Source organism: Mytilus galloprovincialis, chromosome 10, assembly GCF_965363235.1.
Source record: "Mytilus galloprovincialis chromosome 10, xbMytGall1.hap1.1, whole genome shotgun sequence".
Taxonomy (NCBI): domain Eukaryota; kingdom Metazoa; phylum Mollusca; class Bivalvia; order Mytilida; family Mytilidae; genus Mytilus; species Mytilus galloprovincialis.
The window spans coordinates 18,946,361-18,958,009 of record NC_134847.1 but is presented as its reverse complement, the minus strand read 5'-3'; positions in this window follow the sequence as shown (position 1 = coordinate 18,958,009).

Sequence of the window (11,649 nt, the reverse complement as noted above, 5' to 3'; positions counted from 1 at the left end):
ACTCCAAAATGTCTTAAAGGAGAACTGAACATGGCTGTATATGTGAAATATTGCTATTTTCACTAGTACGATGATCTTAATGAGTCATGTTTGAGATATTTGTCATGTCTGGTGATAAGGGGACACCTGCCGTATCAGACGACACCGTGTCCATGGTGACGTCTGTTTCGGACCATTTTATACTGGGCGACGTCTGAGCCAGTTTCCTGTTTGATCTTCGTAAGTTCATGCAATCTTTGCAAATTTTGCTACTGGGCGGATGATGTCCTCGGGGACAAATTGTCCACCAGCAGAGACATCGACCCAGTGGTTATAAAAGAGTGACGAAAGATACCAGAGTGACAGTCAAATGAATCTGTAGTATTTTCCCTCATATAGACAGCTATCTGAAGTCAGTTCATAGGAGCCTGTGATCCTGGCCCACTGCTTGACAGGATCGGTTCAGGACGCAAAGCTAAGTTCATAGGAATTCAGTTTAATATAGGCGTGACAATTCATCAGTATTATCCAACTGTCCTTTATGATAAAGATTGGCGTGCGATAGTAGTCGAAACAATGTAATTTATATAATATCATTGACACAGTTACACCAACATCAAAAGGTAATGTACTTTATTGTGCAAGCTTTGGACTACTAGTTCAAAATTAAATTGATTTCAAAAAGTTGCTTTGAAACCACTGTCATGATGTTGGGTATAAATACACACTATTGATTTTAGCTTAACATAATTATGTTATCAACACTTATCTTGAGCTTGATACATGACACAGACACTCGTCTGTAGCTTCTAATATGGCATAGACTTAGATTAAGCTGTACATATGATGAAGATACTTGTCCTTAGCTTGATTCACAATTCGCTCTTATATATTTGACTTTCAAGACTTTTGATCTTAAGCGTACCTGATGAATCTTCATAAGATTAACAAACAAAGTTCTCAAACAAAGCGATTCACACTGATAACTGGCCAAAACCACAAGTTTGGAAAATCAAAAATATAAGATACCAAAGAAAAATAACCCATTACTGTGACTTTAGCTTTTAAATTAATCTACATCCATTCGTTTAATGTGTTTGAGCTGTTGATTTTGCCATGTGATTAGGGAATTTCCGTATTGAATATTCCTTGGAGTTCAGTATTTTTGTGAATTTACATTTTAAAGAAAAATAATTTTTAAACAGATGCATTCTCGTAACCAAAAATTTGGGCGGACAAAAATCTAAGATAGGAAAAAGCCCACATTTTGATTTTTTTTTTACAATCTTTAATATCTAAATAAATGACTGTCACGCAGAACCAAAAGTTTATAATGTCAAATATATAAAAAAAAAAAAAAAATGGAGAGCACTTATTGCAACAACGTTTGAATTTTACAGAGATAATATAAGTTTTAATTTTCATAACATTCCTTTATGGAGACAATAGAAGTAAATCTATTTAATCTATTGACACGTGCGTCCCAGATACAAAAACATTTCCAATTAGCATCATCGAAATCTTGATGAGCATCGCTATTTGACAATGTAATAAATTTGTCAGATGAGGTTTAGAATATAATTTTGAAGTTCTAACATATTGCTGTTATTTGCTCTTTTAATGTTATTGATTAAAGTACGATATATTTATAGGATATTTATAGGATTTCCTGGTAAGGCAAATCACAGCATGATTTGCAAATTTTCTCTTACGGTGTAACTGTAGACAATAATTTAACTCATCACCTAATTTGTACTTATTATATAGATAAGTTATAACAAAGGGTGCGATTAGTGGAACAAACTCTATTTAGGGAGCTACCATTTGATTTTTAGTTGTCCTGCATTTTTTTTAGCTGTAATCTCTGTCTGCCTTTTGCTTTTTCACTCTGTTCGGTCCTGCCTTTTTTTTTTTTTAGTTTATCATGACTTTACCTTAATTGTCGTCCTGACTTTATTTGCAAGTGTCTCATTCTGCCTTTTTTTTTTACTCCTGTTCTACCTATTTTTTTCAAATTTCATCCTAGCCCCCCCCCCCCACCCCCATAAAATCAAATGGTAGCTCCCTTACCCTTTCAGAACCCTTGAGATCTCCCCAGTTTATAGTTTGTGTCTCTCAGTCTTAAGGGTTTGAACTTGTTTGTCTTCAATTCCTCTTTCGTTTTTCAAGTGCTATTGAATTGTCAATTTTCCTCGACTTATAAATTTTAAATGCACCCTACATGGTATATTCCACTTCTTTCAAAAATTCATATGTAAGCTCAATGTTAAGCTAATGTGAAAAAGGGAAGGGATGCGAACTTAAAATTAAGATTTATGTGACCTTATGCAGTTATATATAAGATTATTGTTAGTTGTTTGTACCATGATCAAAGAAACATAAAATAGTCATTTTACACGATTTTTACAAGATGATGCTGTGGAATTTGATTCGCCAAATAATTGAATCCACAAGAGTTTTTAATAAAGAGACAGGGATAGTATTCACCACATAAATGAATGTTTTTAGCAGATCTAACAAGCAGGGTGCAGAATAATCAGTTATAATTACCTTCATATTACCGCCCTAATTTATATCATTCAGCACTGGTGATGTATTGTTATATGTTTTGTAATGGAATGATTTTACGATTACCATCTCTGTATAGTTAAGGGTTGGCCAGTCAAATCCATTAATTGTATAAAAATAGTAAAATGATTCTATAATTGGAATGGACAAACATATAGTGTACATATTGAATGCGACTGACTGCATTTTGACGTAGTAGATCATATGTTCTGTGATATGATAAAAATCACAAATGTTTTAAGATTTCAAACAATAAACTGACAACAATATTTGGTAATACTAAAGCTCAGAAGAGTTAATACTGCTACTCCTATACTTTCTCAAATATAACTTGTGTATAAATATCTTGCACCATCATTTCTTTTGAATAAATCCATCTTGAAGATAAACAACAAGCATAACTAGATGCTCCAAAGAGCCTGTGTCGGTCACTTTTGTCTACATGCATATTCAACAAAAGACACTCTCTAACATGGTAGAATATAGTTTATGACAAAATCTCTTTAATGTTGATCTTATATTACTAATTATTTAGCATGTAAAGGTTCCTTCTATATTCCTTAGTTTTTGCTCAAATATGTTTGCATGTTCATTTAAAAGATCTTGTTTTTCCATAAATAATCTGAACCCTTTAAATAGAACCAAAAAAAAAAACCAATGTTTTCCCCATACTATCTAATAAACCAACGATTCAGTTTTCAAATACATTTGTATAACATTGATATTTTAATATTGCATCATTATTGATTCCAAAACGTGTTTTTCTTTTCAAATTTGCACATTTCATTTTTTCTTAAAACGTTATGAATTTTTATTCCTCACGATAATTTTATCTCAATATACCGAATGACAGTCGTGCTCTTATAAAACGAATATATTAAATGTGAAGTATCACAAAACACGTTGACTTGAAAGTTATCTTTCTAAATTAATCAATTATTTTGAGAGTACCCATCTCCCCTCTATCTTGGTTAATAAATTACAAAGGTGTACTCTACTTTGAACTATAAATAAATACCAAGATCTTTATTTCATATTGTTGAATAAAATTAAATTACCGAGAATCATCTTCAATAATATTTCAATGGAGCTAAACCGTAAAAGGTAATTCAATTTTCCCGTTCTGTCCTGTACTAAAGGATATTATCATCTCGAAATATCGAAGAGAATTCATGTCAGTTTCTTTAACAAGTATGACATTATACTGAAAAGAAAAAAAATATTGGAATGAGGATCACGCGCTGTCTAAATTCAAAAGGTTGTTTGTTCTGTGTAGAAATGTCGTATTTCTAATTAAAGACTGCAAAAATGTCCCTTTAAGTAGGGATGGACAAATTAGCATTTTAAGTTAGTAATCAGAATATATAAAATAAGATATTTCTGAATAGCACTCCTACATCTTACATATCCAGATTTGCATATAAATGTTTTGTTTTATGTCTAATCTTATATAATTTATATACGTCAATTGAAGCTTTTGCATTTTAATGTCGATCTAACCGTAACAATTTGAATAGTTGACTTACATTTAATTTACCATAAATAAGAAAGACAGCAGTATACAAATGAAATGAATTGTTTGCTTACCGAGGAAACTAGTTGTATCAATACAAACTGATCTTCAATTCTATCCAACCTTCAGTCTTTTTTTATTAGTGGGAAAGACACAGAATGTGCATAAATTGTGAAATACAACAAACATTTCCAACATAACAGGTTGGCAGACAAAGAATCACGTGAAACGTAGAATAACAAAAAAAAAAAAAAAAAAAAAAATAGAATTCCAAGGAAAGTTCAAAACGGAAACTCGGTAATCAAATGGCAAACTCAAAAGCTCAAACATATCAAAAGAATGCAATTCAACTATCATATTTCCGACTTGGTACAGGCATTTCCTTATGCAGGAAATGGTGGATTAAACTGGTTTTATAGCTAACCAAACCGCTCATTTGTATTGCTAATCGCATATAATTCCATTATTTTGCAAACAATGTGTGAAAAAACCAAACAGACATAATAGGTTAAAATGTAAAAAAAAATATATGGATACAGCGGTCACCATTTTTTTTTATAATCCTAACCACTATAAACAGACAAAAGCCTTTTTCAACTGATTTATATAGTTCGTTCTTATGTTGTACTGTTATATCACTGTCCCAGGTTAGGGGGAGGGTTGGGATACCGCTAACATGTTTAACCCCGCCACATTATTTATGTATGTGCCTGTCTCAAGTCAGGAGCTTGTAATTCAGTGGTTGTCGTTTGTTTTTGTGTTACATATTTGTTTTTCGTTCTTTTTTTTATTTAAATAAGGCCGTTTGTTTTCCCGTTTGAATTGTTTTACATTGTCATATTAGGGCCTTTTATAGCTGACTATGCAGTATAGGCTTTGCTCATTGTTGAAGGCCGTATGATAACCTAAAGTTGTTAATGTCTGTGTCATTTTGGTCTCTTGTGGACAGTTGTCTCATTGGCAATCACACCACATCTTATATACATATGTGAACACAGAAAAATAACATTCCTTTAATTCAGTTTTAACCATTTTAAGTTTGAAACAAAAAGTCAAATGAATGAAAGAAACCTATACAATTCTTCCTTTATTATTACACTTCCGATTCTTTGATTGAGATATTCCTCTTGGTGTACCTTTGTACATTTACCACTAAGATTGGATATCAACACAAACCTTTTGGCCATTATACTATAGTTATCAAAGGTACCAGGATTATAATTTAGTACGCCAGACGCGCGTTTCGTCTACATAAGACTCACCAGTGACGCTCATATCAATATATTTATAAAGCCAAACAAGTACAAAGTTGAAGAGCATTGAGGATCTAAAAATTCCAAAAAGTTGTGCCAAATACGGCTAAGGTAGTCTATGCCTGGGATAAGAAAATCCTTAGTTTTTCTAAGTTTTACTATAACATTTCAAAGAACTAATGCAGAAAAGTATGGCCAATTCATATATTTATATAGACATATATAAGTGCCTATAAATAGCAGCACATCACATACAAATCTATGAGAGTGTGGATTAATCAGTACAGAGATTAATTCAATTACACAAATAAAATTATAGATTGCCTAACAATGTAAATTTAACACACTGTTTAGTATGTAAATATAAGAATGTTTAAAATATTTACAAAATGATGAAAATAAGCGCAATATATCGCTATACAGACTAGCTTTATCAAGTGTGCATCTATCCAGGTGAAATCGGATGTAGATGATAAGAAACTTTTGCAGCTCAATGTATATGTTGCACTTAGCTGCCTTGAAAATAAGAAAATTTTGCAGCTCAATGTCTATGTTGCACTTGAATTTAGCTGTCTTGAAAATAAGAAAATTTTGCAGCTCAATGTATATGCTGCACTTGGATTTAGCTTTTCTATATATACATAAACACACTGAATGAGGTCACACACATCAAATACATTTTATCAATACCTATTTCGAAATGCATCAAATTTGAACATTTCATTAAACGCCAATGACCGACCTGATTATATTTCCTGTTTTATTTAATGTTTTCTCATTAACCCTTCGAATTACTGATTAAAATCATACTAATAGAAACATTTCTTTTTGCACCATTATTGTGTCTTTAATTAATTTAAAGCACCAGTAGTAAACCGCTGTTCACTAGTCTTACATCGATTAAGCGTAAACAAATCTTGGTCAGAAACCAATAACAAGGGAAACATATCAACATCAAAGGAATAACACTAACGCTGAACTGTTACACAAAAAAATTAAAAAAAACTAAAAACAAATTCCGCCAATATACATGGAAACGGACGATTTGAGAACAACTGCCAAATTCCTGAATTGAGACAGGTCATTTCAAGAAAAAAATGTTGCGTTGAACCTAGTTTTATGGCTAGCTAAACCTGCTTATATGTCAAAATATATATATATATATTTTTTTATTGTTATTAACTTAAAAATCGACATTTATATACGACTTTTAGTTACGAGTATGATTTTAAATGTTTAGAAATGTACTGAATCTACAAATTAAGATATGTAATGTGATCTTAAGATTTTCTCTAGAATAGCTTTCGAGATAATTTTCATTGTTCTTGTATATATTATAGTGTTAATAATAGAAAGTCAACACTTTAAACTCACAGAGAATACTAAAGTTAACATAAGTTGTCTAATTGGCATTAACACGTTACACCACATCACATTAAATCAAAAGACATAACCAACATTTGTTACACGATTATAAATGTCCGTTTAAACTTCACTACTCGTCGACAATAGTTATCAAAGGTACCCGGATTATAATTTAATACGCAAGACGCGCGTTTCGTCACCATAAGACTCAGATCAACATAGTTATAAAGCCAAACAAGTACAAAGTTGAAGATCATTGAGGACCAAAATTCCAAAAAATTGTGCCAAATACGGCTTAGGTAATCCATTCCTGGGAAAAGAAAATCCTTAGTTTTCCAAAATAAAAAATCAAAGTTTTGTAACAGGAAATTTATAAAAATGACAATACAATTAATATTCATGTCAACACCGAAGTGCTGACTACTGGGCTGGTGATAAACTTAGTTTTCAAGCTGAATGCGCCGTTGCAAACGCAGTATCCTCTTTTCAAGGGAAAGTGTTATTTGTAGCATGTCTTGAAAGAAATAAGATTATACGTTCTCTTATTTAGACTATATATAATGGAGAACATTTCTTGAATGTATCCTTGATTTAGGTGGTTTATCTACCACCAATGATTTTAAATACGACTTTTCTAAAATTTTCGTAAATAAATTTAGAATTATAAGAATCTCAATCTCAAACAAGCTCAAACCGCCTCAGTCTAAGACACGATTGTCAATGTCTAGTATTGACAATAAATATTTGCTTAAAAGTTCGTCTTTTTCTGATGTAATTGAAAGTGACTAAAGGTCCAAGACTAAAGTCAGTATGCATTAAGATATAGAATCCACATTTAAGAGAGGTTTTAGGTTCGTCTCAAATTTCTATTATATAGTTCAATAGTTTAATAGTTCAAAAGATAAACGAAGATATGTATAGAACCATAGGTTTATATAATTTAGATCACATGTCTAACTATTATAATATTTTGCTTTAAAGCTAATTAGGATAAAACAAGATCTTTTTGACATTTTGGTCAGTAGTTCAGAAGTTTATGTTCCAATGCATATAAATGAAATAGAATTTAGGAAAAGTTTCGTTTTGGTAAATACTTGTTTAGCCATAAATCGTTTTTACTTCACTTGCATATGGGATATACATTGACCAACTCATTCGGTATCCAAGAGCTTGTAGCTGCTTTTCAGACTTTATAAAACGTCACCAGTGTCTGTGCAGATATTTGAAGAAGCAAGGTTATCTCATGAAACGTCTCGTCTTTTATTAAACAAAAGTACATCGGAAGATACCAAGACCTTGGTCATAATATTCCATATCAACTTTACAAACAATACTTGATGGACTTGTAAAATTGATTCTAGGTACTGACATTGTTAATCATTATGAGTTAATTTTTTTTTATTATTGTTGTTGTAAATTAACTGTTAAGTACATTTTGTGGTATACCCTTTTGACGTGGCTGTGTACTTATACATCCCGCCATTAGACTATTATGCTACAGTCAGTTTTTGTACTCTTGTCTTTTATATTTGGTCATGTGCTTTGTCTTTTGTTCTTAAGTTTCCCGTTTTTTTTAATAGTGATTAAGATTATTACACAATGTTGACTGCATTATCCATATTTCGGACAATTTACCTATTATGTATGATTGCTTTGTTCACTCATTGTAGAAAATATAATGGATTTTTTGCGACAGTCATACAAGCAAGAGGTTAAGCTAGCTTCATAACCAGAATAAATCCCCCATTTCCCACCAAGTCGGGAATACGGCAGCTGTTTTCAATAGTTTAAGGTGATTGGGCTTTTGATTTTGCCATTTGATAGGGGTTATGATATAGACTGAACTAACTATTATATAGTTCAATAGTTTAATAGTTCAAAAGATAAACGAAGAACCATTTGTTTTCCAGATGATATGTATAGAACCATGGGTTTAGATCACATGTCTAACTATAATATTTTGCTTTAAAGCTGATTAGGATAAACATGATCTTTTTGCCATTTTGGTCAGTTTTTCAGAAGTTTAAGTTCCAGTGCATATAAATGAAATAGAATTTAGGAAAAGTTTCGTTTTGGTAAATACGTGTTTAGCCATAAATCGGTTTACTTCACTTGCATATGGGATATACATTGACCAACTCATTCGGTATCCAAGAGCTTGTAGCTGCTTTTCAGACTTTATAAAACGTCACCAGTGTCTGTGCAGATATTTGATGAAGCAAGGTTATCTCATGAAACGTCTCGTCTTTTATTAAACAAAAGTACATCGGAAGATACCAAGACCTTGGTCATAACATTCCATATCAACCTTACAAATAATACTTGATGGACTTGTAAAATTGATTCTAGGTACTGACATTGTTAATCATCATTATGAGTTAAATTTTTTTATTATTGTTGTTGTAAATTAACTGTTCAGTACATTTTGTGGTATACCCTTTTGACGTGGCTGTGTACTTATACATCCCGCCATTAGACTATTATGCTACAGTCAGTTTTTGTACTCTTGTCTTTTATATTTGGTCATGTGCTTTGTCTTTTGTTCTTAAGTTTCCCGTTTTTTTTAATAGTGATTAAGATTATTACACAATGTTGACTGCATTATCCATATTTCGGACAATTTACCTATTATGTATGATTGCTTTGTTCACTCATTGTAGAAAATATAATGGATTTTTTGCGACAGTCATACAAGCAAGAGGTTAAGCTAGCTTCATAACCAGAATAAATCCCCCATTTCCCACCAAGTCGGGAATACGGAAGCTGTTTTCAATAGTTTAAGGTGATTGGGCTTTTGATTTTGCCATTTGATAGGGGTTATGATATAGACTGAACTAACTATTATATAGTTCAATAGTTTAATAGTTCAAAAGATAAACGAAGAACCATTTGTTTTCCAGATGATATGTATAGAACCATGGGTTTAGATCACATGTCTAACTATAATATTTTGCTTTAAAGCTGATTAGGATAAACATGATCTTTTTGCCATTTTGGTCAGTTTTTCAGAAGTTTAAGTTCCAGTGCATATAAATGAAATAGAATTTAGGAAAAGTTTCGTTTTGGTAAATACGTGTTTAGCCATAAATCGGTTTACTTCACTTGCATATGGGATATACATTGACCAACTCATTCGGTATCCAAGAGCTTGTAGCTGCTTTTCAGACTTTATAAAACGTCACCAGTGTCTGTGCAGATATTTGATGAAGCAAGGTTATCTCATGAAACGTCTCGTCTTTTATTAAACAAAAGTACATCGGAAGATACCAAGACCTTGGTCATAACATTCCATATCAACCTTACAAATAATACTTGATGGACTTGTAAAATTGATTCTAGGTACTGACATTGTTAATCATCATTATGAGTTAAATTTTTTTATTATTGTTGTTGTAAATTAACTGTTCAGTACATTTTGTGGTATACCCTTTTGACGTGGCTGTGTACTTATACATCCCGTCATTAGACTATTATGCTACAGTCAGTTTTTGTACTCTTGTCTTTTATATTTGGTTACGTGCTTTGTCATTTTCTACTTTAGTTTCCCATTTTTTTTAATAGTGATTAAGATTATTACACAATGTTGACTGCATTATCCATATTTCGGACTATTTACCTATTATGTATGATTGTTTTGTTCACTCATTGTAGAAAATATAATGGAATTTTTGCGACAGTCATACAATCATAAGGTTAAGCTAGCTACATAACCAGAATAAATCCCCCATAGACTGAACTAACTATTATATAGTTCAATAGTTTAATAGTTCAAAAGATAAACGAAGAACCATTTGTTTTTCAGATGATATGTATAGAACCATGGGTTTATATAATTTAGATCACATGTCTTACTATTATAATATTTTGCTTTAAAGCTAATTAGGATAAACAAGATCTTTTTGACATTTTGGTCAGTAGTTCAGGAGTTTAAGTTCCAGTGCATATAAATGAAATAGAATTTAGGAAAAGTTTCGTTTTGGTAAATACTTGTAAATTGTTTTTACTTCACTTGCATATGGGATATACATTAACCAACTCATTCGGTATCCAAAAGCTTGTAGCTGCTTTTCAGACTTTATAAAACGTCACCAGTGTCTGTGCAGATATTTGATGAAGCAAGTTTATCTCATGAAACGTCTCGTCTTTTATTAAACAAAAGTACATCGGAAGATACCAAGACCTTGGTTATAACATTCCATATTAACTTCAAAAATAATACTTGATGGACTTGTAAAATGGATTCTAGGTACTGACATTGTTAATTCTCATTATGAGTTAATTTTTTTTTATTATTGTTGTTGTAAATTAACTGTTCAGTACATTTTGTGGTATACCCTTTTGACGTGGCTGTGTACTTATACATCCCGCCATTAGACTATTATGCTACAGTCAGTTTTTGTACTCTTGTCTTTTATATTTGGTTACGTGCTTTGTCTTTTTCTACTTTAGTTTCCAATTTTTTTTTTAAATAGTGATTAAGATTATTACACAATGTTGACTGCATTATCCATATTTCGGACTATTTACCTATTATGTATGATTGCTTTGTTCACTCATTGTAGAAAATATAATGGAATTTTTGCGACAGTCATACAAGCATAAGGTTAAGCTAGCTACATAACCAGAATAAATCCCCCATTTCCCACCAAGTCGGGAATACGACAGCTGTTTTCAATAGTTTAAGGTGATTGGGCTTTTGATTTTGCCATTTGATAAGGGTTATGATATAGACTGAACTAACTCTAGAAGGGTTGGTCAGTTGACAATTATTTTGCTTTTTGTAGGAAGTAGTTTAAGTGGTAATAGTATAGGCTGAATGAAACCCTTACTGCACAGGTCATGTGACTATGAGCTCTAAAGGAAGGTTTACAACAATTAATAATCATGTTCTTATTACACACAGCTCGTTTTGAACATAGTTATAAATTGCCTTATAGTTCACATGCTTGTTAATTTCTGATCATTATTGAA